The sequence below is a fragment of the Numida meleagris genome, chromosome 5 (genome assembly GCF_002078875.1).
Source record: "Numida meleagris isolate 19003 breed g44 Domestic line chromosome 5, NumMel1.0, whole genome shotgun sequence".
NCBI classification, from domain to species: domain Eukaryota; kingdom Metazoa; phylum Chordata; class Aves; order Galliformes; family Numididae; genus Numida; species Numida meleagris.
In genome coordinates, this window is record NC_034413.1 from 9,686,104 (window position 1) to 9,712,964 (window position 26,861).

A 26,861-nucleotide genomic window follows, 5' to 3' on the forward strand; every position below is an offset into this window, starting at 1 on the left:
TCCCTCCAGCCCTGTACCACGATTCTGGGCTGCAGAATGCTGATCCATTTAGGGGAGATCTCTTCAGCTGCTGCCTTCAGTAGGAAGTGAAATAGGTCAATACAGAGAAACTAATGAAAATCCCACCCTTCATTAACATTTGCTTATGATATTGGCTCATCCTGAGTCATGACATAACTCTACCTGGTAACCCACATATTGTGCACAGGATATGTTTGCACTGCAATCAAAGAAATGATCATGGAGATGTTTACAGCAACCAGACGTTATATAATAGCTGTGGCCAGTCTTACTGGCTACATTGGTCACATAATTTAATATTTTCATGCTGATAACATAAGAGTAACAGGAAGCAAGCAAACCCACAGAAGTCCAGTCCACAAAAGTCCTTCCAAATAAATTGGCACTGATGCTGCTCTTCCACCTCAAAACTTCCTCCCGTGTCTCTCACCAGAGAATCCAGAGCACATGTTGGGAGCATCTCTGACCACGCTTCCAAAGTATTTAGGTGAGACAAAGCCGGCTCTCCAGGCAGGGTTTCCAAAGCACATTCCAGGTTAAGAAATCAATACAGACATTTTAAGTTTGAGTTAAGTTCCCAGAGAGAGTGGGAGTCATCTTCTGCCCTTGTCTGATTGGTATTTAGGAGCTGGTCTTCTCCAGTCATCCAAGCTCCTAAGCCAAGGTACCCCAGGGGATGATTCAAGGTGACAGCTCAGAGGTTAAGGTGGGATAACGTTTTGGGGCATCTCTTACCCACCCAACCATCCTGTGAAAACACTCTACCTGCTCATTATGGGTAGCAGGAAATGAAACTGGGAAATCCTAAAGACAACTGTAAAGCAGAATTTTTCCACTCAAAGTTTGATCTATTATTGTAATGAACGTTGCATCCTGTGACAGGAAGGTAGAAAAATAACAGGAAGGATTCCAAGGAGAAGAGGACAAACCTGCAGTCTGAGAGAATGGGGCAAAGAAAGTCTTTGCAAGCTCATCAGCTTCGGACGAAAAATGGCTTTCAGCTCACCCCCCATAATGAGATTTGTATGCTGTTCACAGCAATCATTAGACAAGGCAGTTAGCTGGCTCTGTTATGTATTATGCTACAGGTGCGAGGTCTGGCATCCCACATAATTGCTACATAGATCTAGATTTAGCTTATCATCATTTTTTACATTAGCTTTCAAAAGGAAAAGAGGAGCTCAGTGGTTGCCCTGTGCTGAGCTTTGGCGGTGATCCCTGGGCCAGGGGAAGGGCTGGGGCTGGCCACAGAGCTGGGCAGCGCTGCACCCAGCTGCAGAGAGCTGGGCCCAGCATCTGGAAGAAGAAAACAATCTCAACATTGGGAAACATTGGCTAGCTCTCTGAGGGCACCTTCCCCTGGCTGTCCATGGACTCCCAGCAGCATGGTCCAGCCCTGAAGGCTGCAGCTCGGGGCAGTGTGTCACGGCGTCCCACTGACCGTGGCTCACTGCCCCGGCAGAGTGACCCACACCTCCCGCCCGCCAGCCCAGAGCAATCCCTACCCCGTCATTAACGCTGCTGCGGGGTGGGGCGTGGGGCGGAACCGTCGGGCGAGCAAAGAAAAGCAGGGCACCGAAACCGGGCTGGTGGCCTTTGAGTCCCTTGGTCCCGGCGAGCAGCGGGAGCGCAGCGCTCACCAAGGTGACTCACGAGCTGGGCACAGCTGCGTTGGTCAATGCCAAGAGCGGGGCAGTGTCAGCTCTCGTTCCGCAGTCAATCAAACAGATATCCGTCGGCACTCACAATCAGCTCTGAGGTGTCTGGGATGTTGAGTGTCAATGAGCAGATGCCGGTCATCTCGATGGCCAGCTGCGCTGGACAAAGAGCATCAGTTCATATTTTGGCTGTTAGGTGTTCACGTCTGTAGGTGCCTTGATATTCAAAGCAGCTTCTCCATTGCTTCTGGAGAGTTAATTTCCCCCTTGACAAATTGAATTGAAAAGAAAAAGAAGTGAGAAAAACCTCATCACTGTAAACAAAGTAAATTTTACCTCTTCTAACTTTCCAGACAATCTGATCTAAATGACTTGGCCTGAAGCATCACTGCCAGTTAAGGCTGTCAGCAGATGTCACACACAGCAGAATCTGGCCTTAGTTCATGTGTTATCAAATCACCTGTCTTCATGCCCCTCACACACACGCTATACCGACAGCACTGCAGCTTTGTGAGTGGGAGAACGATGTGTGCAGGACCTTGTGGAAGGGCTGGTCTAAAACTAGTGGTGGTCTGTGAGGTCTGCTGCTCCTCAGGCAGCAATGGGAGCTGCTGTTGGCAGCGGAGCAGCTCCCTTCATCTCCAAAGTCCATGTTTCAGGAGTCCCCAAACACAAGGGATTGGTGAGGCACACCAGGGTGTAAACTCAGTCTTGACAGCCTGAGAAAAACAGTGGCCACAGAAGCCCAGGGGAAATGATGGAGTTGTTGGGATGTGTTAGTGGTGCTGAGTTTGGGTCTGTATGCACGAAACTGTCCCTTCCAAATCCAACACCGTGATGGCCCCAGAAGAGTTTGGATTTATACCAAAGGGAATGCAGCTTCCCAAGAGATCAAGTTTCCCTTGTTTGCAATTTGTCTTCTTGTAAATGGGAAGTTATTTCTAGATTACCTATGAAATTAGTCATTGTCCTATTGCTGCTCCAGGAAAAGGAAAAAAAAAAAAAAAGAAAGATTATAGCGTAAAGAGTTTTGAGCAACAGCTTTGAGAGACTGGAGCAAAATTCAAAACAAAATATCATCAGGAAGGGTCTCAGTTCTTTAAAACAAGGGCATTAATTTTGCTCCCTGAGGGAAAGTGTTCATCTGTAATGAAAAAAAATTGTTTACTCTTTTATGGCTCCTGCAAGGCTGACTCACCTCTGATACACGTATCATGGGACAGAGAAGAAATAATATTTCCCATCCAGCATGAGGCTTCACTGCAGACATTCCCAAAGCACTTGGTTACTTTTTGGGCATGCTCTGAAGGGTGGTTAAAGGCTGGAGCTAGACCCACCTCCGTTGCTGGAGAGCCAGACAAGGATACCAGCAGCTGAGGTACACACTGCTCATCTTGGATATGTTTGATGTACAGAGCCAACAAAATCCAGTGCATTGCTTTCTCTTGCACCTGCTCCCATCCCTGTATGCAGTGCAAGCGTAAGGCCAAAAAAGTTTGAGGGCAGCTAAGATGACCAATTTGAAGTTCTCTGAATTCCTTCACCAGTCTCATTTTGAAATCCAGTCTGCGTTGGTGACATCGAGCACAGATGATACAATCAACAAGTTGCCATTTTGAGCAACCTACAGGTTTTACTGGAATCTAACAAATTTCCAAACATGGTCTTGGAAACCTTTGTGCAGCACTTGGCAGGGCCTTTTTCTTATGTTACCTAAAGACACCAGATCTGTGTTAAAATATGGAAAGCAACAGAGCAGGATATTGCTTCCTTCATAACCTATGGGCTAGGGTAGCTGGATCAGGACCGGGTCACACAGAAATAGTGCACCCTGTGGCTCTGCAAGCCTTTCTCAAGAAACAGCCATCCCACTCCAACAACATGAAGGTTTCTGGGATGGACAGGGCTTCCTCACCACCACTGAGCAGAATTCTGCATTGAAAGCTTCCATCCAATCAGGGAACTGCAAATGAGCTGGGGGAAGATGGTGATTTTTGAAGCAGGGTGCTGTACCTGTCAGGGAAAGGCAGACAATGGCAGCCAGCCTTTCTGGTCTCACTTAAAAACAGACCAAGGGCCATATCTGGGTATCCTGTCTCTGACAGCCGCCAGCAGCAGAAGCCTAAGGAAGATACAAACCCCAGGAAAGCCTGTAGTCACACTTCCCCAGAAATACCAGATACTTCCTGAACCAAAGATGGTATCTCTGTATTTAAGAGCTCTCAGTGGATTTTTCATTCGGCACTGTGTGCAGGACAAGTTGTGTGAAAAGTAGCAACTTCTATTGTTTGCTCTAAAAACTGCTACCTGATAGTTTTGCTTGATTCTCCTTAATGTAACAACTGCTTCCTCACTGCCATTCCTGTGCCACCTCAGATGTGACAGAACTTTGACACACACCTCTCTGGTGTGACAGGTCCTGGAGATCCATCCTGGACCTTGCTGACTTGTCTCTTTGTACAGAAGCTGCTTTGAGCAGTATCCACCTTTGCCAGTTCTGCTACAAACCAACAAGCAGCATTCAGAAAGCCAAGAGCCATAAGACATAGCTCAGCTTCATGGGGAGAGATGGCTCCAGGAGTGACTCAGGTCCAAGATGACAGTGGCTCCTTTGATTGTTACAAGACAGCGTGGCCCTGACTAGCAGCGTGCAGCCCACTTACAAAAGAATGTGACTTAAATGTCATAGAATCATGGAATCATTGAGGTTGAAAAAGACCACAAAGATCACCTAGTCCAATTACAAACCCACCCAACCCCCCCACGCCCCACATCTCCTCAGTTCTCAAACACCTCCAGAGATGGTGACTCCACCACATCCCTGGGCAGTCTATGCAAGTGCCTCACCACTTTTCCTGAAAAGAAATTGTTCCTAATACCCAATATGCAGAAGAAGTTGTGCAGCTGAGCCAGGAGAAACGCTTCTTCGTCCTTCTGTGCTCTGTTACCTGGATAATAGTGGAAGACAATCCCAAGGAGGGGCCATGGCTGGTCATGTCTTGCACCAGGCCCACAAAGCCAGAGGGAACATGCTATAGCACAACACTTCTCAAAGCAGTTTTTGTTAAGGAGCAAATTCTGTGTAACCACATAACTCACTGAATATTGAGAATGTTTGTCTGTGGTGACCATAGATGAGGTCTCTGATACAGAGGCTCGTGAAGGACAAGTCACCAGTGTCTGGAATCTCAGACAGCCCCAAGCATCCTCTAGTACAAAAGAGCCCTGTTCGCCATAACCCAAGCAATGCATGACCCAGACACAGGCAACCATCTTTTCTTTCTTCTGACTTGAGCCAGGCTTTAAAAACATTGAGTCAGGTTTCAAACCAGTATAGCTTCTTGCCATCTCTTTTTTAGTGTAAGGAGATACAATCACTCAGCACCAGAGCAACGACACAGAAATCTGCAGCAGACCATCATATACAGAATAATAATTTGATACTGCTATCAGTAGTCAGATCTGCTGTCTGCTATTAGCCATCCCTCCATCCACGTCCTGTGATCAGTCCTATCTCTGCTAACCCTTCCGTGGCTCCTCTCCCTGGGCCATCCCTAACAGCCTAAAAACATCTGGCTGGGCTCTCAGGAAGCTGGAGTAACGGGGGAAAGCATGTCTTGTTGCTGAGTCCTCTCTGCGTGTGCATGTGTTATTTTTAAACCATCATGCAAAAGGATGCAGTTCCCATCAGCCAGGGCATGTCTGAGCTTCTGTGAGATAAGGCATTGTATTTCTAAAGGCAGAAAATGTGGCATGAGCTACTGCCGTTGCTCGGGCGATAACCACACAGAGTGAGTGCTGTAGCATCAAGTCACATGATAAATAAAAAGCAGCTACCATACAAATTAAACTAGCCCAGAGAAGCTTTTATTTAGATGGTAGAAAATTTCTTAAATGCTTTCTTTCCAATATTGCTATGTGGAGCCAGAATACACTTGTTGAAGGTGAGATCGATTTTGCTGCTCTCTCTGCTGCTCTGCAGGGCTAGATCCCCACCTGACCCAACTAGACCCGGAAGAGCCAGGCTTCTACTTGTACTAGATCTGGCTTGTTCTTCTGAAATATTCCCATTCTGTCTCTATCCAGCCATCTTATCTTGAATGGCATCCAAATGCTTTCACCTTCCCTTCCCTTCCCTTCCCTTCCCTTCCCATTGGCCTCTTCATTTCCACCCCCACCTGCTTATTAGCAATTGCTCTGTTTAGCATGGGGATTTTCAAGGATACTACCCAACATAAGATGTCTTCACAGCACATGAAATCCCCAAGAGTCAAATCTGGGTGTCACAGCTATGCAAGCAGGTGCAAGGGATAAGCCAACAACAGCCCAGCACGTCAATCACTCACAGGTGTGTGTGCATGTTGATTTGCATTCTTGCCTTGTATTTCACAGGGAAAAAGACAAATGGGCTCTTTAATAATACTTCCTACAGAGCCTTAACCCACGATGTCAGCCTGCCTCCTTCCTGCTAGCACTGGCATTAGCTCCTCAGCCTCGTCCTGCCAATAGCTGTGAACTGCCCACAGCCCCCTGCTGAAACAGGTTGGGGAGCTTCGGCAGCTAAATCCTCCTCCAGAGTTCTGAACAAGTTTCACAAGGCACTTCAAAGATTCGGCAGCTGGAACAGTGATACGATGTCATGCGTTGCAGATGAAGTGCTAATACTGTCCATAATGGATTTGCTGGGATGTATTTCACGTTTCCTCCACCTGTTCCCTCTGTGGTGGAGTTCTCGCTTCCCCGGGGTTTTGTCTTCATAACATACCGTGTCTGTGTGTGGGGAAGCAGAGCCGACGGTGGCTGTGGTTGGCCTTACTCCTTTGTACCTTGCAGTGAAACTTTGTCTTGGATCCAAGAAGAGAGAGGTGATACAGTGCCAGCTTTCCCTGTCACCAGCATTAGTACCCACAGCAATGCCCTAGCTGTTCCCCTGTATGGAGGCTGTCCCATATGCATTTCCCGATCCACACGGGGAGAAACAGCACAGATGCAACCAGGGAAGCGATCTGTTCCCAGGCACTCACCCTGCAGTTCCTGTGATGTGTGTGAGGCAACCAAGGGAGCTCTGTTCACGTCTTGGGAAAGGTCATGTGCCTCATTGGGCACCTCCCCCATCACCTCCGGACACCAGAGCAGGTCCCGGGCAGAAGAAAAACAGGCACAGCCTCCTCTGAGACTGTTGTGGTAGCCAGCTAATTAATAGCTAGTTGATTGCACTCTTAAAAGTAGTGCAGTTAAAGCAGGACATGCAGTGTACGTCTTCTTTGCTTTAAAAGATGGTTGTAAATGAATTTACTTGTTGCATAAAGCAGGATGTCTTGGCTCAATACATCATGTAATTACTCAGACCAGCTGGTAGGGAGAAATCACAACCAAAACTGAGCTCCTGCTCCACAGCACAGATGGGATTTCTCTTCTCAGTGCCACACACTCAGTCCTGGTCCTGACGTTCCGTCTACGTACTCAGAGTGACATATTCCGGCTGAGCATATAAGGACCTCCTGGAAGTTTACAGCTGTGAGAAGAAGGAAGGTCTGCACCGTATCTGAGCAAGCAGGCATCCTTACAAACATTCTCTCAGACAGCTTGGGGGCAGGGGAGGAAAGGTTGAATGTTAAGAGCTCAGGACACCTGGGTCCTCTTTCCTGCTCTGGCCACAGATTTCCCAAGAAAGCTCCGTTTCTGACATCAGGCTTTCTGTAAGTACGAACACCAAAATTTATCTGATGCTTTGTTCAAAGCGTCCATGTACCACTAAAAATGGTGTGAGATCCTGGGTCCTTAGATAAACTTCAGTCAGGTACCTTAAACCATGCAGGACCAAAATAAAGCTGCATTGCAAGGAGGGCCAAATATCTTCAAAGTTCGATTGTATCAAGGCCTGGATTGACATGATGGCTGCAATGGAAGCATTTTGGGGACTTCTCATCACAGCAACCAGCAGATAAATGAAAGCTAAACTTGCTCCCACGTTAGCGGGAAGACCAGTGGGCTACCACATCTCTACTGGTGAGAGCAGGGCAAGTCAGGCGACACACTGCTGTAGCACGATAAGAATGCAAGAGTCAGGCTGTACAGTGTGTCACAACTTGTTTATACGGGGCTTGAAGAGCCCCCCAGCAGCTCAGCACACCCCTTTCCAGCTCCTTCCCCTGCTGCTTGCCCCATCCCCAAATCGCTTTTCCTACAAGTGGTGGTGGGGCTGGGCTTGGGAGCAGAGCATACAAAATCTATCCAATGCCAAACCACAACCTGTTTTTTTTTAGCAAGGCTATTTTCAACCCCCAACAGCACGCAGAAATGACATGCCGTTAGGAGCCAATCCCACAGCTGGCTGCAACCGATAGCGGGAAACGCTTTTCCTCCTTCCATCTCTGCTCGTGCCTGTCTGCATCCCCAACTCCAGGATAAGGTTCCTATCATCTCCTTTGTGCTGGCTTTGGGGCTTGCAAGTCCCTCTTCAGCTCACTAATCCAGCAGATGATGCTCCGTTTTGACTTGCTAGGCTATATCTTTTGATGGGGAGCTCTGCAAAGCCAGGTTAAAACATCCAAAAAAACCCTCCAGTGATTTCAGTGCTGAGGTCACAGCATAGGCCACAACAACAGGAGGAAGAGCAAGGCCTGGGGCCAGTGCACCCTTAGTAACCAGCTTCATATCCAAAGGAAACATTGCCAAACAGCGGCCTGGATGCAGTACTAGCTGTAATGATCCCAACAGGCTTTTGTTTTCTGCAAATGGGATGTGCTTTGCTTTTAAAAACAGAAAGAAAGCTGCCAAACATAAGATAGCAACCTGATTTCTAGAAAATGACTTATATTACTTAATATGTGCCTTTAAGTGCTACATGTGGCATGCCTAGCAAGTCAGTGATGCTCTACTGACTTTTGTCAACCTTCACATTTTCCATGGGATCAGCATATCCCTACACGAAACCAATAAGTGTGTCAGCTAAACAATTTAATTAGGCTCCATCGACCAGTTATAAAGACTACAGCTCAGGAACAGCTGTAAAATGAAGTCACGCTGACAAAAGCTGAGCTTTTTCCCAATCCTCGTAGTGCCCTCATCAAAATAAAATGACACCTTTATTGCTTTTAGGGCTGTGAAGGAGAAGAGTCAATGGGGAAAAGGCCTGAAAATCTTAATGCTAGGGAGCAGGGTTGAATAATTGGATGGGATGGTCTATAGGGAGACGTGCAGTGTTGTGAGAAAACAACACATCCACGTGGTTGTCACATCTCCACTCACCCCAGCATGGCCTACAGGAGGGACACAGTGTGATGGCATGAGTATGCGACCACCCCATGGAGGCCTCGCTGGGATGCCCACCAACGCTGCAATCTGCTGTAGGTGTTCCCAGGCATTTGGGTTCTGCAAAAAGCTGTAATTAGCTGTCTAGACAAAAACCCTAACTTCCCACAGGATCTTAGTACTTGATTCTGATGTTGGCTTCTTTTGTACTGCAAGAGTCCATGTGCCTGCCTCCCCTGAACACCACAAAGCCATTATAAAACTGAAACCTCCCAGCAAAACCCTGCAGAATGTTGAATGCTTCTTTCTGTCCTCTTCCTCCTGTTTACACAACACATTGATAAGATCATTAGTAGTCATTTAACATGTGATTTGCATGTTTGTTGTTGCTGTTGCTGTAATATTGCTGTAATATTTTTGCCTTTTAAAATTCCAGAACTTGGCTTTCCAAGAGTGACTGAGGTTGTGTGGGAGAGAAGTTTGCATCCTTGCCAGGGCCCCAAGGATATGCTTTATATCTGGACTGTTTAAAATCTCCTTCACCATCAAATGCCTGTAACAGCTACCATAACTATTATCTTGTTGTTTTGTATGACCTGTTCTTGTTTTCCTGCATAACCTTAGTTTAGCAATATCAGGTTGCACATTAGGAAAAATTTCTTCTCAGAAAGAGTGGTGAGGCACTGGCACAGGCTGCCCAGGGAGGCGGGGAGTCACCATCCCCGGAGGTGTTCACGAAAAGTAGAGATGTGGCACTGAGGGACGTGGTTTGGTTGGCATGGTGGGGGTGGGTTGATGGCTGACTGAAAGTCATCTAAAAGCTTGGTACAAGCAGAGAGCTTCCCGAGGCATCCTGATCTGGATTACACCAAACCACTTACTCAGCTATACCAGACTGCGTGGTGCAGTGCTGTGCCAGTCCTCACCCAGGAGACAAACACCTCCTGCGACGGGAAGCCTACATGAGGTGAGTGCTCGATGTGTAATCAAATCTGCAGTAAAACAATGCTGCCAATGCCTCACGGAATCCTATCAGCCCTGCAGCTGCTTGTCAGGGAGAGCTGCTAACTGAAGGGATGACTTGTATCTGAAGAAGCTGCAGTCAGACACCCACAGAAGAGCAGCTCAGGAGTTCTGTGTCTTTGAAACCGATCCTTCGTCACCCACAGCTGACGTCCTCTGCTGCTCTCGCTGCTCGATGCGTGGCAGACTGAAGGGTGCCAGCTATGGTATCCTGAGGAGGGCTGCCCTGTGAGGTAGAGATCCTGCCCTTTCTCACCGTACTGGGGACAAGTCATTCTGCTCCTCCAGCCACGCCTGGAAAATCTCACCCTCCATTTTATTATTCAAAACATTTTCAGTGTTGTGGAGGAGGGTTTGCTGATATTTCAGCAATGAGAAAATAACTGCTTCGTGATCTTGTAACTAGGAAGCAGAGTTCATCGCAGAATGGGAAAGGACAGAGAGGGAGGTGCACACTTCCCTCCTAACTCCTGTGCTTTTTTGTGCTACAATTCAGTAGTTTAAACAAAACTCCTACCACAAATCTTGTGATATAAGGTGTTTTCCAGAAAGCCCATCTTCTTGAAAATCAGAGCAATGTCTGAGACCTTCAAGAGTGAGTTTGACTGAAAAATGTAAGTCGTAGCAAGCCTCAAAACAGGGGTGATTTTCTCATGTGGGAAAAATTAGCACTTACGTCCAAAGTTAATGCTTCCTGGCCCATATACTCTAAGGCCAGGCACAACTGTACTATTCAAGTATTCATTCTAGTCAAAGCTGCGGTTGAGGTGTATGGATAGTAGCAGACCAGAGAGCCTGCTCATTTCTTTTACATTATCAGTTTTCCTGAGCAGGAGCCACAGTGGCATCTCCTCCGTCCCACCCAACTCTCATTGTACCCCGTTCCTTGTAGCAAGCTGGGATTTGCTATGCAGTGCCTCCATCAGCAGAGTGCCCGGTGCTTTTGTTGCACCCAGCTGGTTTCTTTCATCTGGGCATAACACTCAACTGCAGCAGAATGACAAATAGATAAACAAGCAGCTGTGTTTTGAGGTGGAATTTAGTGTCCCATCCTCCCCCTTCTCTCAGCTTTTTGTATGGAAAAGAGCTGTCAGAAATAGGTGCTGGAATCTAGTCACTCCATCCAGCGCTTACATCTGCTTTCTGCTGGAGTACTGCAGAGATTCATCTAACCTGGGGCTTCAGAAGGACAACAGGGTGCCTAAAATATTTATACTTGGAGCAACTAAAATAAAGTAGAACCCCAGCTATAGGTAATTCTTTACCAGTTTCTCTATTGGTGCTGGTTATGCTTTTTGCTAGGGAGTTATTTTTCTCTTAAGAGAAATTTAAGAGAAGAAACACGAGGCCTGCTAAGCAAATCTTTTCAATCCAACTGCAAAATTGTTTGCAATTACTTCCAGTGACATAAAGCCATGCTTCACTGGATCCAGACTCCATTATAAGGAGACAATTGTATAGGCTCACCTTGAAAGCAATTAATCTTATCTAAGGCTTTAATTGTAAACTGCACGAAATGATAATATGCTAAACTCAAGGGTGCTTCATTTGCTGCTGAATACTGATAATAGGATAGGATTTGTGTCACCTTACTGATCTCTGTTGACATAATAACACTGAGTAGACAAGCAGAGGAAAAGACCACATTTCCTTTGATAAGGCCTGTGCCAACTACTTCCCAACAGCCTGACAACAGGGAGGAAGGGAATGGAGATGTTCCCTTTGATACAGAGGCTGGGCTGTGCAAAGGTCCCTTTTCTTTAAGACAGAGGATTTGCAGGCTATATCCTCCCCTTTGATATTCTCCCTCGAGGGTGAGAGCTCATCTGAGCAGGGAAGAGGGGGTACACCTTCTTCTTAGGCATGGCTGCACATCCCTCCAGTTGGCACTGCCGCTTTCAGAAGGCAGGCATATAAGGAAATAATTACTTTCTTTTTCTTTTTCTCGCAGCATTACTCCTTTGACTACTCATTTTTCCTAACTGACTCACTTTCCATCACACCAGTGCGAATGGTGGCTTCAAGGAGGGAACGAGACCAGAACAGCCTTTACTTACATCTGCATTAAGACCATCGCGGAGCTGCACATCCCATTGCTGACTCTGCAAAGGCTGTGCCCACTTCAGGTACTCAGATGCCCCAGGATGGGGATGAGGAGCTCTTCAAGAAGGGCTGCATTGCCTGAGAATACAAACCAGAGCCCATCATTGTTCCACATAGCAAACAGCAGAGAGAGAGCTGGGCAGTCATTTCTAGCTGAGCAGTGGAAGGATGTAATAAAACCTGCGGGGGAAGTCCATTCATTCGCACACATTCACACTCTCTCTCCCATAGAAAATAAATGCCTCATCTTTTGTATTTCTTAAAATATCCCTTGTTAATGTAATGAGGCCATTGGCAGTAACTTCAAGTCAGCATCCTACAGCAATTCTGACAAGTCAGCAGCATCCTCACTGCTCCAAGGAATTGGAAAACACGAGCAGCGCAGAAAACACAAACATTGACACGCAGAGCAAAAGCGTCTGGTGCACCAGAGCAGCAACAAAGAGCCCCCAGAGACTGCGGGGAGCGCACTGCTTGTTGGGGAGAGCGAACTCGGGGGATGTAATGAACAGGCAAGGCATGGTTCAGCTTCTCGGAATCCAGAAAGTAATTAGAGGAGGCACAAGTCAGCAGAAGAGACTATACACTGTGACTTCATTAGAGTCATCAGCACTCACCCCCTACTGAGCAGTCTCCTCTTTCCCTCTCCCCCTTCCTCCCGCAGATTTTGTTACCAAAGCTCAGGGTCATCTCACATAATGGAGAAGTCCACTTTAAAACTTTCTCAAAATGCAACTTGGAATCTTAGATTTTCTGCACGGGAAGCACAGAGGAAATAAAGAAAAATCAAATAAGGAGAAGGTTACTCAGACAGAGAGATGAAATGAAACTACAGCTGCAATCGTCATGGATGTCATGGCTGGGGGAGCCCCCGCAACCCTTCAGTCTCCTGCCCAGCAGCACGAAACCCACCTCCTGACTGAACCATATCATGGTATCAGCCATCAGCTCTTCTGAAATCCATCCAGACACCTGACATTAATGCAGTTCTGTGCTGAGCTTCACACAACTGTTTGCTTTACACATCAATAAAAGAAAAGCCCGTCTGCAGACAGTTGCCACAATATACTGACTGGAATGGGATATATCTGACATTAAAGTGTGTGCAGGGTTAAAGGCTTTTTTCTTTCAAGCAAAAATGGTTATGCACTGTCACACCTTGAGATCTTTGGAAAAGGATTTTTGATAGACCTTGTTCTCTCTCATTTGCTTTTTCACCTCTCCTTGTAGCTACAAGTCTTTTTCTATGGCCAAAACAATATAGGAATTGTCATGAGAAGGAGTGATCTCACAGCACTTCTGAGCAGGCACTGGGCACTGCAGCAGCGTGTTAGCATTACTGCAGTAACTGGAACACAAGGAGACTTTTCCAGAATGACGTGGTGTGGGGAACAGCAGGCCTGGCTCTGCTGCCCTGCAAGGACAGCCCCACATGGCCCAATGCATCATCCCAGACAAGACCAGACCCTCTCTGCAAGCTTACACTTCCAGAAAAGAGAGAAAGATCAAAGCTATGGGAGTACTTAAATACAGAACTGCCTTGCTCTGTCCTGCCCAATGAGACAGAGTCTTTGTTGGAGAATTAATTGCTTTTATGTCAAGAGAGAAACTTTGCACTGCTTCCACCTCATTCCCAGCCACACTGACCTTCATTACACCTTGACTCTTTCAGCCCATCTGGCTATAAATTAGGACAGACAGGTTACACCCTTTCCTTCTCCTGTAATGCACATGAACATCTCCGCAGTGCTGTTGGCACACAAAAGCTTTTGCCCTTTCTGTTTCCCTCCCTTGATAATGAGCCATCCATTAAGGAGGCAGATGCAGCTTTAGCTGGCGATATCTTATGTAATTATGTGGGTGAACAACAGAGACAGAGAGAACGGAAGATGGTGGATAGCAGGAAAAGCAAAACTGGCACAATTTCCAGAGCCCAGAGAGCTGTAGCATCACCAGCTTTCTTCCCCTTTATTACACCCCTAATGCTACAGCCTGTGGAAAAGGGTGCTCCCCACAAGCCCTGAGCACAGCTCTTGTGCATCAGAGCCATTTTAGATAACTTCCAAAGCCCAGCTTATCTCACCAGTGTCAAGTTACTACATCAGCAAGCATAGGCATGGACTCCCAGAGGAATAGGGTTTTTTTGGGGTGTGTGTGTCTCATCAGTCCCTCACTACCAACTGCCAGTCATCTTTCCACTCACTTGATTCCTTTGGTTTATTGTTCACCATGTACTTGCTTGCCATTCCTTGCCATGTGCCTATATCAACCTGGATTACCAAATGCTCTCCTGTCAAAATTCGTGTGGCCAATGCTGCCTTCCTCACTCAACCAGGACATCTGCAGTCTTCTGAACAGAAAAAACAGCAATCCTTGTACCAAACAGGGAACAACATGACTGTAATAAACAGAAGAACCTAGAACATTGAGCTCATACCAAATCCACTACCATACCAAAATATGGGTAGAACGAACAGCCACAGGCAGCATCTGGACTTGAGTCACAAGTGACGCTTTGGCTCAGTCCAGACCTGTGATTTGTTCTGCATGGGTATGTGAATCTGCCCCAGGTCTCCCAGCCTTCTGATCTGAACGGTAAGTTTGGTCTTGTGACGAAAAGCAAAGGTGTTGGGTTAAGTTTGGGGCAAAGAGCTACTGGTCTTACTGTTTTATTTTGTTCGTTTCACCCTAGTTACTCAGCCACCCCTGCCCTAAAGCTGACAGAAGCTTGGCTCACAGCCCTCCCCTGTGCATCTACTTCTGGATGCCAGCCTCACATGCACACACATTAAATCTTACCTAATGAGTAATTAACAGGGGATTGGGGCATTTCATTCGCCTGACAGCAGCACACACCTCAGGGAACAAAATAACGTTTCAAAGCTGGACACAAATGTATGTAGCACAGATATCACGGTCTCCCCTTCAGATGACCACTGCAAAGCCCATGCACAGGAGGAAACAGATGCAGGAGGTGAAGTGTCCTACGGGGCAAGCCTGTACATTAACCTGGTAATTGGCAGGCTTTCTATGAATGATTTTGTATTTTAGGACCGCAGTGCATGGCTGAGATGAAGTACTGCTATTTTTACACTACAGATTGGAAACGTAGGCACAGATATGAGAAATGTTCTGTACAAGATGGCACAAGAACTTGGTGGCAGAGCCACAGATCCCCTCTCCCTTGCATCTATTTCTCGATGTTTTACCTTCGAGATCTTCCCTCTTACCAGAGGTCTGTGAAGCCAAAGGCAGTTCAGAGAGGGAGGATCTGCTCGCACAAGCATGCCAGGATATTTAGACAGAAGCTGGAAATCCTCTGTGGATATACTATGTCTGGAATGGGACTATGTCTGAGCCCACGGCCCCAAAAATAGGTGCTCTACTGGCATGCACACTCCAGAGCTGTTACGCTGACACTTCTTCTACAACAAAGATACACTCACCGGCCCATTCTACAGACAGTCTTTACATCACTGTAGCTGTTTCCCCCAACTCTCCTCATTTTTATGTCCTGCTGGTGAAAAACACTGTGCAGATTGTCCTGTACTTACCCACATGCTGGAGTGAAGAAATCTCTCCTCACCTTGCCCACCTGCACCAGGATGTACTGGGACCAGTTGGAGAGCTAGGGGAAGCGGGGGGGGGCAGTTTAGTTTGTCTCTCAGTCAAAACTGCAGAGGAAAGCCTGCCAAGTAGAGGAGGTCAGAGAGCCTCGTCCAACCGGCTCTGCAGTGATGCCGCATTTGGAACCCACAGGCCAGCACCACTGCTGCAAGCCCAGGGCTGGCTTTCCTCTTGCCAGACTGATCTAGTTCTGGGTTGCTAACATTCGTGCTGCATTTGCATTCAGTAACATGCTGTAGAGTCTTTGCTTCTCATTTCTTGTATGGTTGGCTCCTGTGCCCATGGTAGGAGCTGCTCTGTGTGTGCACTGTGAAAGCACTGCGTAGGAAGCAGAGTGGTACCAGGCAGATTAGTGCAGGATCCTGTAAATCTTTATTACCACATAGGAATGAACAAAAGGTGCTGAATTCATGTATTATGGACAACTTTAAGTGACCTTGCAATAATAGAATACTTCAAGGTCAGTTTCTGGATAAAATTTAAATAGCTATGCAGAATACCTGTGTACCTGTAGATACAGACCTGCGTAGCTGTAGGTGCCCCTGTTCATTGCAGGGAGTTGGACTAGATGACCTTTAATAGTCCCTTCCAACTCAAACGATTTTACAAAAATACAGAAATGAATATGTTTCCTGATCTTTGACAGGGATAGCCTATAAATATCTTTTAAGAGCCATGAAAGCATTCAGTGAAGACATCAATTTATATTTATCCCTCAAACTCACCACAAAATGGCTACAGCCTTTTTTTTTCCATTGAAAAACAATAGGAAACAAACTGGTTTATCTTACTATACCTGCCGTAAATACCTTTACGGCAAGGTAATTGCTAAGTGCATTGTGTTGAACAATTTGTTACTTTGTTAGGGGAACATTTGTCGTGGCCTTTGGAGATGGCAGAAGAAAACTCCTCCGTGACCTTTGGAAAATTAAATCAGTGGCTTTGCTTAGAAGTCAAAGTTGATAAGCTTGTTTTTAAGCTTCCGAAGCGTCTCCCATGCCTCCTGAAAAATATGCAACTTCCACTTGCACTGAACTGAAGCTGAGATAGCTTATTCCTGCCCTTTTACAACCATAGAATGGCTTGGGTTGGAAGGGACCTGAAAGCCCATCCAGTTCCAACCCCTGCCGTGGGCTGGGTGTCACCCACCGGTTCAGCTGCCCAGGGCCCCATCCAACCTCTCCTTAAGCCTCCAGGGATGGGGCACCTACAGCTTCTCTGGGCCTCACCGGGGCAGAGCAGTGGGGGACAATCCCCTCCCTCTCCCTGCTGCCACCCCTCTGTTGATGCAGCCCAGGATACTGCTGGCCTTCGGAGCTGCAAGAGCACACTGCTGGCTCATATCCAGCTTTTTGTCTACCAGGACCCCCCAAGCCCTTCTCTTCAGGGCTGCCCTCTGAGTTCTCCCAGTCTGTAGACGCTTCTGTGCCATCAACGCTCTGTGCCTACGTAGCTCTCAGGGCAGGTGACTCACTGACTGCAGCGCTGCGGGGCTCCGCGCTGTGCACAGCCCTGCATCGGCCTCGCAGGACCCAGCACCGTGGGCTGCCTGTGCTGGAGAGATCGTGAGCTCGATTGTGTGACACAAACAAAGGGAGAGCCATTATCAGACGCTGCCTTGCCAGGCTGCACCGAGAGCCGCCTCTGCAGATTGCACAATGTCCTCGGATGTTCCTAGCAGTGCCACGGGGCTGGCGCTCGGACAGAGAGGAAACCGGATCTCCTCCCTCCTTCCCTCCCAGCATGGGAAAGCTCAGGAGAGCTGTTGTGTAGGCAAAAAGCCCTCACTTATCTCCTGGGAAAGAGCCACGCTGCTCTGGAGCACCCGTGACACACAGCGCTGCGGTGAGGGATCAGAGGAACGCAGCGTGGGGCACGGACCCAGAAAGGAGCTGGCAGTTGCGGAGTTAAAATTGCAGAAGAGTTTTAAACTAAAGGCTGTGGGGAAAGAAGAAACGTGGAAGAAGGCTCCCTTCGGCTGAAGCTTTCAAATCTCAGTTAAGAAAAAAGAAAAACTGGGAGCAGTGGAGTGGAAGCGGAAAACAGAAGACAAGCCTCTATCCACGAAGCCCCAGTTAAGCAAGCCCTTATATGTTGCTCAATCCGTATGCATTTCAGAAGACATGACACAGCCACTCATTCTTCAGGCAACTTAAATGCCTCATTTCTGTGCGGTTAGAGAATCTACAGGAAGGGGATAAATTATACTTGAGTTCATCCCATCCGGCAGCCAGGATCTCTTGTAAGATGTAGCTAAGAGCAAATCTCTTCTTGTCATAAGACTATGTCAAATTCAGTGTTTACCTTTAAAAAAGGGAACCACATGAAAGTGAGGAAATTCATTGAAGTGAGCAGCTAGAAGCAGAGAGGCACTTGTAGATGATGTAATGTTGCTTGAAGATGAGGTACAGCAGGCTCAGTGTCAGATAAAACATTCAAAGAAAAAGAAAAGGTAACGTGATTAAAGCATGTAGCACTTCTAAGATGTAAAAAGAAATTCTTCCAGAAAATGGGGTGTTAAGGAAGATGGAAAGTAACATGGAATCTGACAAAGCGGGTATGCAACTATAATAAAGCACAAGGAAATTAAGAACAACTTGCGAGGGACATAATACTGAACGATGAGAATTTTTCAAGCAGGAGGCTGCTGGTGAGATGGCAGGGTGCAGGCATATATGTACAGATGTATGTAAAAGCAGTAAGGCCATTGCAGGAAATAAGCATTAGTTCCTTGCGCTGGTATTCCTGGAGGAACTTCCACACTGGATTACTCTTTAAGAGGAGTGGTCATAGGGCACAGTTTCACTACACCTTCAGCTGCACCAGGCTGAGGCCACTGAGCTTTCTTCATTTTCTTTAGTCCCTTCCTTGTCCCCTTCCACGTGCCAGCACCAGTCAGGTTTCCTCACCACGCTGTGCCCAGGCAGCACTCAGCAGCCATTTACCGGTTGTGTGCTTCAGGCCAAAAGCAGCTGGATGCTGTCAGCCCGCTGGGATGACTCATGGAAGTTGGCACAGGCTGGTTTTCTTTACCTGATACAAAACTGACACAAAGCAAAACATTCACTCTTTGTGCCTCATTGAACTCCTATATAAATTAAGATAATGACCACCTCAGGAGGTTGCCTCAAGAATTAACCGATATGGCCAAAGCTTTGAGATTCTTGGATGCACATACAAATTATTTAAACAGCTTTTAAGCAGTTCTCTTTTAAATGTGAAACAGACACTGTCACGTCAAGGTCCCTTCAATAGGATATGCGACCAAGATGAAAGCGAGGGTCTGGAACTGATCATCTTCAAAGTGGAAGCACCTGGGGCAGCTGCTCAGTGTGGATGCCAATCCCCAAACAGGCACTGGAAAAGCAAAACATTCTGGCTGGTGATTTGTTACATCGACCATTTTCATCTGAGCTGGATCAGGCTGTGAATCAATACAGCGCGGACATCCTGCGAGGGACAGAATGCTGCAATTACTTCAAGGAGGGGCAAACCAAAGTTGTATCCCCCTTTCTCAACATTTCTGCTTATTCCATAATTAAGCAATTTAAAAACTTTCCATTTCCCCTCCAGACACCTCCCACAAGCACATACATTTAACCATGCAGCAGCAGGTCTTAGTTCCAGAAGCAGGTTTTTACAATCATTTCTGGTTTTTAAAGGTAGCTCTCCAAAATTTTACTTGGAACCATGTTGCACAGAAAGAGAGACTTTACCCAAGAACGGCGTTCTCTGAAACCAAGCACAGTCTGCAATGCAAATAGATAGCTTTCACAATACTAATCAAAACAAAATTAAATTAAGATAACAGGCCTTTGAAGATTGTCTCTTTTTCTTAAACTGATTTGGAACTTCCTTGCCACATGCATCTTCCAAACCGAAAATTCAAGTGCTCCTATTCTTCTGAAAGGATGAGCATGGTCTATCTAAGGGCACTACAGATTTCCCAGGGTGGAAAGCCTCTCTCCTATCTGTCCCAGCTGAGCTCCTGGAACACAGACGGAGGGCAGGCGAGGTCAGTGTTCAGATTCTTCTTAGCGAAGCTGGAAATCTTGGTAAATGCTTTCGATGCATGGGGTACTTTGCTCTGTACATCCCTACTTGAAATATCACACGATCCACTCATGCCATATGGTCCAACAAACAAGCTTAAGGTTTAGGCTGTTGTTGTTTCTTTAAATCAGACCTTAGGTCACCAGCCATTAGGCTTTAGGCACTTTGAAGCTCATGCATGTAATTAAATCCAGTTAAATAAAGGCTAAAATCCATCTTGCTTTTATACCATCTTGAGTACTGACCTGAAATAAGCCGATGTCATCTTTGCACTTCTCAGCACTGTGCAAAGTTCAAGCCATCCCATTTCTCACACTGGAATTCATAAGTGACTGTCAGGTAACCGAACCTCTCAACTTCCATGATACATCCAACTTTCCCATTTCCAAATATTTTAGCCACTTCCAGGGTTGTTCCTACTACAGTCTCAGATCAGTGTCCCAGTCTCAAATGCCTCTATGCCCATCACATCTCTGTGACAAACAGCTGCTCTTTTGCCAAGGGCACATATAGAGAGCTCAGGACAGAGAGGAGAATATATGTCTCACACCATGGCAGAGAGCTTCCAGCTCTTTGGAGCACCCAGCCCAATCACCGCACCGACTTTTCTTTCCTGTTTTCCCTCCAGTAAAAGGTAGGGGCCAAATCCCACTGACACCTACCGGCATCTGAGCGCAGACTTCACAGCCCTACTGACTTCAGCGAACTCGGCTCAAAGCTCCGCTCCTGCCAGCTTTCCTGCGCTCCTGGGCGTCGCAGGGTAACTGTTAAGGACAGAAATAAATCCTTTGTTTACTCTGGAAACCAAAGAACTGCTTTAACCTCTGGCTAAAAACAGGTGCATTTTCCTATCAGGTTCATGAGTCAGTCATCCCAGCACAGAGCGCAAAGCTTGGAAAGCCCAGAGTTCACTGGAAAACAGGAAAGAATGACTTCTTAATTGAACGGTGGCAAATGTCATCATCCGGTTTTCCTGGGTGGTTTTTTTCTTTGTAAGTCATGTTAAATCATTGGTTTAACACAGCTCAGGCCTGTTCCTCACACGTTCCTCTCCTGTGTGGTATTTCAGCATCATGTCCACATTGGGATGGAAAACACTGCCGTTGTTGGACTCCTAGGGGAAACAGCATGTATAACGTGGGACTGCATAAACTGAGCAGGCAATTAGTACCTCTTTAATATATCGTGTGCTTGGCCCAGCATAACTGGACTTTCCAGCACAGGGATTTGTATGTATATAAAATTTTTTATATGTGAAAACCAAGCGTTCCCTTTCTGCAGAACTGCTTTCACAGAAAACAGCGTAGCTTCTCACATACCACATGGACAGGAACAGCCAAGGAATTCTTCAAAGGTGACCTTCAAAAGTGACTTCTTTTTGATGAATTAAAAGAATATATATGCTGCAACACTTTTCCTCTCCAATTTTAACACTAGAAATTCAGGTCTGATTGCCCTGTTTTTCCACAACTGAAGACTTATGACAGCATCCCAAGGAGATGCTCTGAGGATATTTCCCCACTGCACAGTTAACCCATGTTCTGACTCCACCTGAAATCAGTGGTTCTTGTCATACACACAGGAGAAACCTCTGACCTGGCCAAGGTGTGCTCCCAGTCCAGACCAGCTTACCCAGTTGTCTGTAGAGGGCAGGTAGGACTGGACCCAGTCCATTTTGCACTATGATACAGAGCTGAAAGTTAAATAGCATCCAAATCACCCATTATGTCAGTTCTTCAGCGCACTTGCCCTAGTTCTCATGTAGCAACCAGGTGGCTGGGAAAGAATCCTGTGCCTCTGAACACAAGGAAATTGTGGCTCCATGGCCAAAAACAACACCAGCAAGGTCACAGAAGTGTGATGGTTTTGCTAGTGCCTCACTAAGTTAGGGGTTTTTGAAATAAGGAGTCGTCAGATCCCTGCATAGCTTCTCTCTGCATGTCTCTGTCCTCCAGAGAAGATCAGTGAATGAACAGTGAAAAAAAGTCCCGGCATTCTTGGCACTCAAAGTGGGTAAACGTGGCTTCAGCATAATGGAGGAAGACATACTTAAATCCCTCTCAAAAGAGCTACAGATAGGAGCTATCATGGAGCATCCCCACTTTACCAAAGCCAGTCTTCGAAGGCTTTTCACTTTGTTTTATCTCATAAACCACAAATATTTCCAGTTCCTGTCCATCTCCACTCCATTCATCCCACCTCACCCTGCTTGCAGGGTCACTTTGAATGCCACCAGCACCACTTAGAAAAACAACAGAAAGTCAATTACCCATCTCCATTACCCTATTCCAAGTGCACGTTCAGCTGGTTGGGTAAGATGTGTCCCTCCAGACGGTGATTGAATGGCAGCTTTCCATTCCCATGGGGAATGGCTTGGAAGTGCCACACAGCTTTCTTGCCATCCGGGCCCACTCCAGGGAAAAAGGAGGAGGTCAAGGGACTGCAGAGCTACATGTCCCTGGAGGGACAGATGCTGGAGGGATGATGAGATAGATGCAATGCCTGCACCTGAGAAGAGTCATGTTAATCAGGGTTTTTATGAGTCTTAGAGGTCTACAGAAAGGATGCTAGTGTCACAGCAAGAGACACTTAAGGTTCCATGTGCCTACTTGGTTATGGCAGGAGTTAACAGCAACAAGGAAGAAAGATCTACACCTTGCTGAGAAACATTTCTTAAAAGTGTGTGAAGTTTTGGCAAAGGCTCTGACTGGACTTATACCCATGGGCTTCTCAGTTATACTGAGAAGCAACATTCTGCCATTGCAGAGCTGACAGAAGAGGTACGACAAGTTCTGCGAAACAAATACCCCTAGTTTAGGAAAGCACAAATGCAACTAATTCTTACTTCGGCATAGTTTGAAACAGTGCAGGATCTGAAAAGCACAGAAGATGAGTTCAGAACGTTGGTGATGCCTGCACAGGCAGCAAAGCCTCAGCCTTCAGCCCTGCTTCCAGTGGCCAATCTCTGGCACAAGAGCAACCCTTCCAGATAGATAAGGCTGGGAGGGGAGTTTTTAACAATTTGCTTATCTAAACAACAACCCCACTGCTGCTAGCCCAAGTTGAGAGAGCCATGAGAGCAAACTTCAGTAGTGGCTGAAAGAGAATTTAATCGAGGATTTAATCAAGGCTTCCCAATTCTCCTCCACGTTTCTGAGTCCTATGGGATTAGTCCACCTTTAGGGCAGCAAGCGTAGCATGCCATGCACCTCTATTTCTGGTTTTCTGCTTGGAGGCCAGTTTCCTCAGAAGCCAGCTCAGCCTGCTCCGAGTCCAATTCACTCCAGATGCCATAAACAGATGTGAGAATCCACTTCTGCTTTCACCATGGCTGTTTAACCAGCAAGATCTCTCCTAATGGCAGAGAAAACAGACCGGTGAAAAACAGGGTGAAAAGTGATTTTTCTGCCCTCCCAACATTACAGATTGAAAACTCTGGAGAATGGGAAAGTGGTGTTTCTGTATGCTTTCGCAGCACAGAGGGAAAGGAGGTCAATAAAACAGGAAAATGCACCCTGCAGCTGCCATGGTACCAGTCCTACAACACAGACCTTTCTGGGTCACCCAGTACAGCACAATATTGATAAATGAGAGCTAAGGATAGGACAGACAATGAGTGGAGAAAGCAACGACTACAAAGGGAAAGATGAGTGGGGAGGAGGCAGGAGCCTGCAGTTAGCCCCGGCCATGCACTGGTGACTGAATCACCACAGGTTGGGAAGAAAAATCCCTTGTGCATTCCCAAAACAGCCACCAGCTGATTTGGTCCTGAGGTGACTAATAACTATTTGACACTTTGTGGCTTTACTGGAAAGTTAATTTATTTTGCTTTATTTTTCCTGGCATAAAGAGGCTCCCTCCCCTTGCTGAGTTCCAGATAAATAAAGAGGGAACTCAAGTAACAATTCGCTTCAAAGCTGCAAATGTCACAGTGATGTTCATGGGAGGGAAGTGGGGAATTTCATTCGGTCTGCACTAAAACATCCCAACTCGATCACACTCACATCTGGCACCTCAAACACATCCTGCAGCAAAGGGGCCCAAGAGCAGAGAACATGAATACGCTCCAAAGAGAGGAAATGTAGGCTGGTCTTTAACAGAACATAATGTGGGCTGGGTTTCGTTGTACTGTGCTCTTGTTCAGCTTCTTGTGGCACCTGGGGACACAGTTAATGGGCATGGTGGTGATGGGTTCATGGTTGCACAACGTGATCTTAGTGGTCATTTCCAACCTTAGTGATTCTATGATTCTAATTAGCCTTTCTGGGTTGACTTATATTTCTCTTGTCTCTGGCTGAAACCCATTACACCTGTTCTCCAGGTTCAGGGGAGCGCTGTCAGCCTTCAGAACCTCCTGCATTCCTCCTCCAAACCCAGCTCCTGCATCACGTCACCCTGCAGCAGCCCAGAGGTGTCAGTTAGGGAACCATCCTGGGGCACTCACACGATGCCATCAAAAGCCACCATGCAAACTCCATGTCCCTTCCTCACGCAGCTTTCTTGGCACTTGTTCCTACAATTCCCATTTTGCTGGAAGGGAGGAGCAGGAAAATAAACATGACCCACGTTTCTCCAGGACACGCTTGCAGCCCAGCAGCTCCTTCTGTCAAATTAGCAAAAGGAACTGGCAGAAAGGAGCCTGTTCTTCCAGCTCTGCCCGTCACCTGATGACAGGAGCAATCGATCCCAAATGCAAATAAAATGTTACGAAATGAGTAAGAGTCTGTTGTCCTTGAAAAAGGTTTGCAACCAGAGAGCTGCATTTTTTTTTCTCCTTTTCTTAGTAACAAGTTCTGAAAACAGAAATAAATTTGTCAGCTGAATCATCCGGAGGTGCTTAGTCTGCAAGTTTCTTAAAACACAATAGTGAGGGCTGAGATTTTAAGGAGCTGGAGTCAAGTAAAAGAAAAGGGATAGAACCGTGCTGGCCCCCTTCTTCTCATTTTCTCAGCATCCTTACTTGCACTATCAGCAGAGATACAGAAACATCACAGAGGCAATTCAGGAAGCTCCGAAATGTTAACTTTTGTTCCTATCGAGTTTGCATTTTCAAACATGAGTCTTATCAAGTGGGATGAGGAAAAAATTCTGGTTTCTTCTTCTTAAGAAAACAATAAACAAGGAAACCACCCACGAAGCACAACACCACAAGCCATGCAAGTCATGGTTTCAGTGTAAGCATTTCATGTAAACCCAATTCCTAGTTTTGTGAAATTGCTGCTGAGAAAAGCTCTAACCCACAAGTCACTCAATTATAACGTTTTCAGGCCTGAAGTTCTCAGGACTCATACTGCTTTGGGGAATTTACATTCTCCCTTCCCTCCCCTCCCAGCTTCCTTCCCTGCTACGGCAAGTCAATTCTGCCTTCAATGCTGACAGTATTGAATAGGCAGAGAAGGAGAACCTATCCTGATCTCTTATGGCTTTGTCCTCAGTCACAAAGACCAGATGGGCAATTTCAAGGAGAACGATTTTTATGTCTGAATGGGAAACACGCAGAACAAGTGGGCACAAAAGCCAACCTCCTGCATTGCAGGTCCCTCCTATGGCAATCCTCAGAGCTGAGCACAAAAAGCATCCCTGCCCGTCCAGACCCCTCGGAGAGGGAAAGGTTTGTAACACTGCAGTGCTTTGTAAAAAGGTATTGCATAGTTTAATGCACCAAGTTCATAAACCAGCCTCTTCCTTCGCAGAGGATACAGGATGGCTGAATAGTGAAAAGCAGAGCTCTGCTAATAGAAATGCAACCAATCCTTTTTCTCTTGCGCAGGGTCTCACGTGCACATACTTGGCGTGCAAATAAGACAGTGCAAGATTATTTGCATTCAGTCATTCTCTCATACTGAATGGCTATAACAGGAAATAAACATTTCTATGAGCATATTTTGCTCCACTGTCCAGTATTTCTCCCCATCCCTTTGCTCTGACTTAAACAATTATTTCTACACTTATCCAATCCTGATGCTAACAGACTCACCTGTACTGATTAAACCATTGTAAAGGGATTACCTTCATTTAATCCTCATTGTCCTATAGAAACAAATTAGAGCAGCATTTGAAATGGATACGAGGCGACTCAACCTGTGTGTCTGAGGCCTCTGTTGCCTTCATGAATATCTTCTCATATTGCTTCCCTTTCCAAAATTCAAACATGACATCCAGATCATATACCCCTTTACAATTCATGCTCATAACACATAAAGAAGTTAATTAATGATCAGTTTATACTAATAAATTTCCATGTGCTTTCTGAGTATATCTGAGGGACATAGACTGCATAACAGCATCCCTTGTGCTTGTTTGAAAAAGTCAGATTTCATTCTGTAAGAATTCTGTAAGTCTGGAAGTAGACAGTCTCTCTCTATGGCACCACCCACCAAATCCACTTTCCAGTGAGTGAAAATGAAAGGGTTAATTTCTCTGTCTCTGGTTAACCTTTCCAGGCTATTTAGTTTCCTTTCCGACTCCATCCCATCAGAGGCATGTGAGGTGAAGGATAGAATTACAGACTGGGCATGCTTCCTGTACTTAGTGGGTGGATAGAGCACAACTTCCGCACTAATAATGTCAAGGTAATTAGGACATCCTGCAAAACCTGTAAGAGGGAAGAAATAACCATTGTTTATTGTCAGTTCTGCTGCTGAGGTGGTGGGCTCCCCTCCTAACTGCTCTTACCTTTCATGTTGAACTCATCTCTAACTCATCAGAAATACAGTTAGGCCAAGTCCAAGAGCCCTGGGATTCCCAGAACAGCCCTGGACTAAAATCTGGTCTGTATTGAGCAATCACCAGGGAAGAATAAACCACACCTGTAGATCTGAATATGTGTGGTATTAAATAGCAATTCAAATTGAGATAAAAACTGGCAAATTTAACTCGTCTGATTATGTACTTGTGCATTCTTTAATAGAATATCCTACTTCGGAAGGGACCCACAAGGGCCATCATTGTCTAACTCGTGGCTGCACAGAGAACCGTCCCAAAAAAATCAAACTATGTCTGAGAGCACTGTCTAAACTCCTTGAACTCTGACAGCTTGGGACCATGACCACTGCCCAACCTGTCCCTCCCTTGACACATTTTTGCACTCTTCCTTGGGGTCCTATTGCTGGTCACCAGGGA

General features: G+C 46.3%; 1 long non-coding RNA gene across 1 annotated transcript; it reads right to left on the bottom strand.

Annotated features, from left to right (window-relative positions):
- LOC110400390 lies at positions 250 to 15,831 on the bottom strand. Its single transcript, XR_002439791.1, has 3 exons — positions 15,614 to 15,831; positions 12,014 to 12,137; positions 250 to 1,945 (listed from the first exon to the last, which is right to left on the bottom strand). It is a non-coding gene; the product is annotated as an uncharacterized LOC110400390 (long non-coding RNA).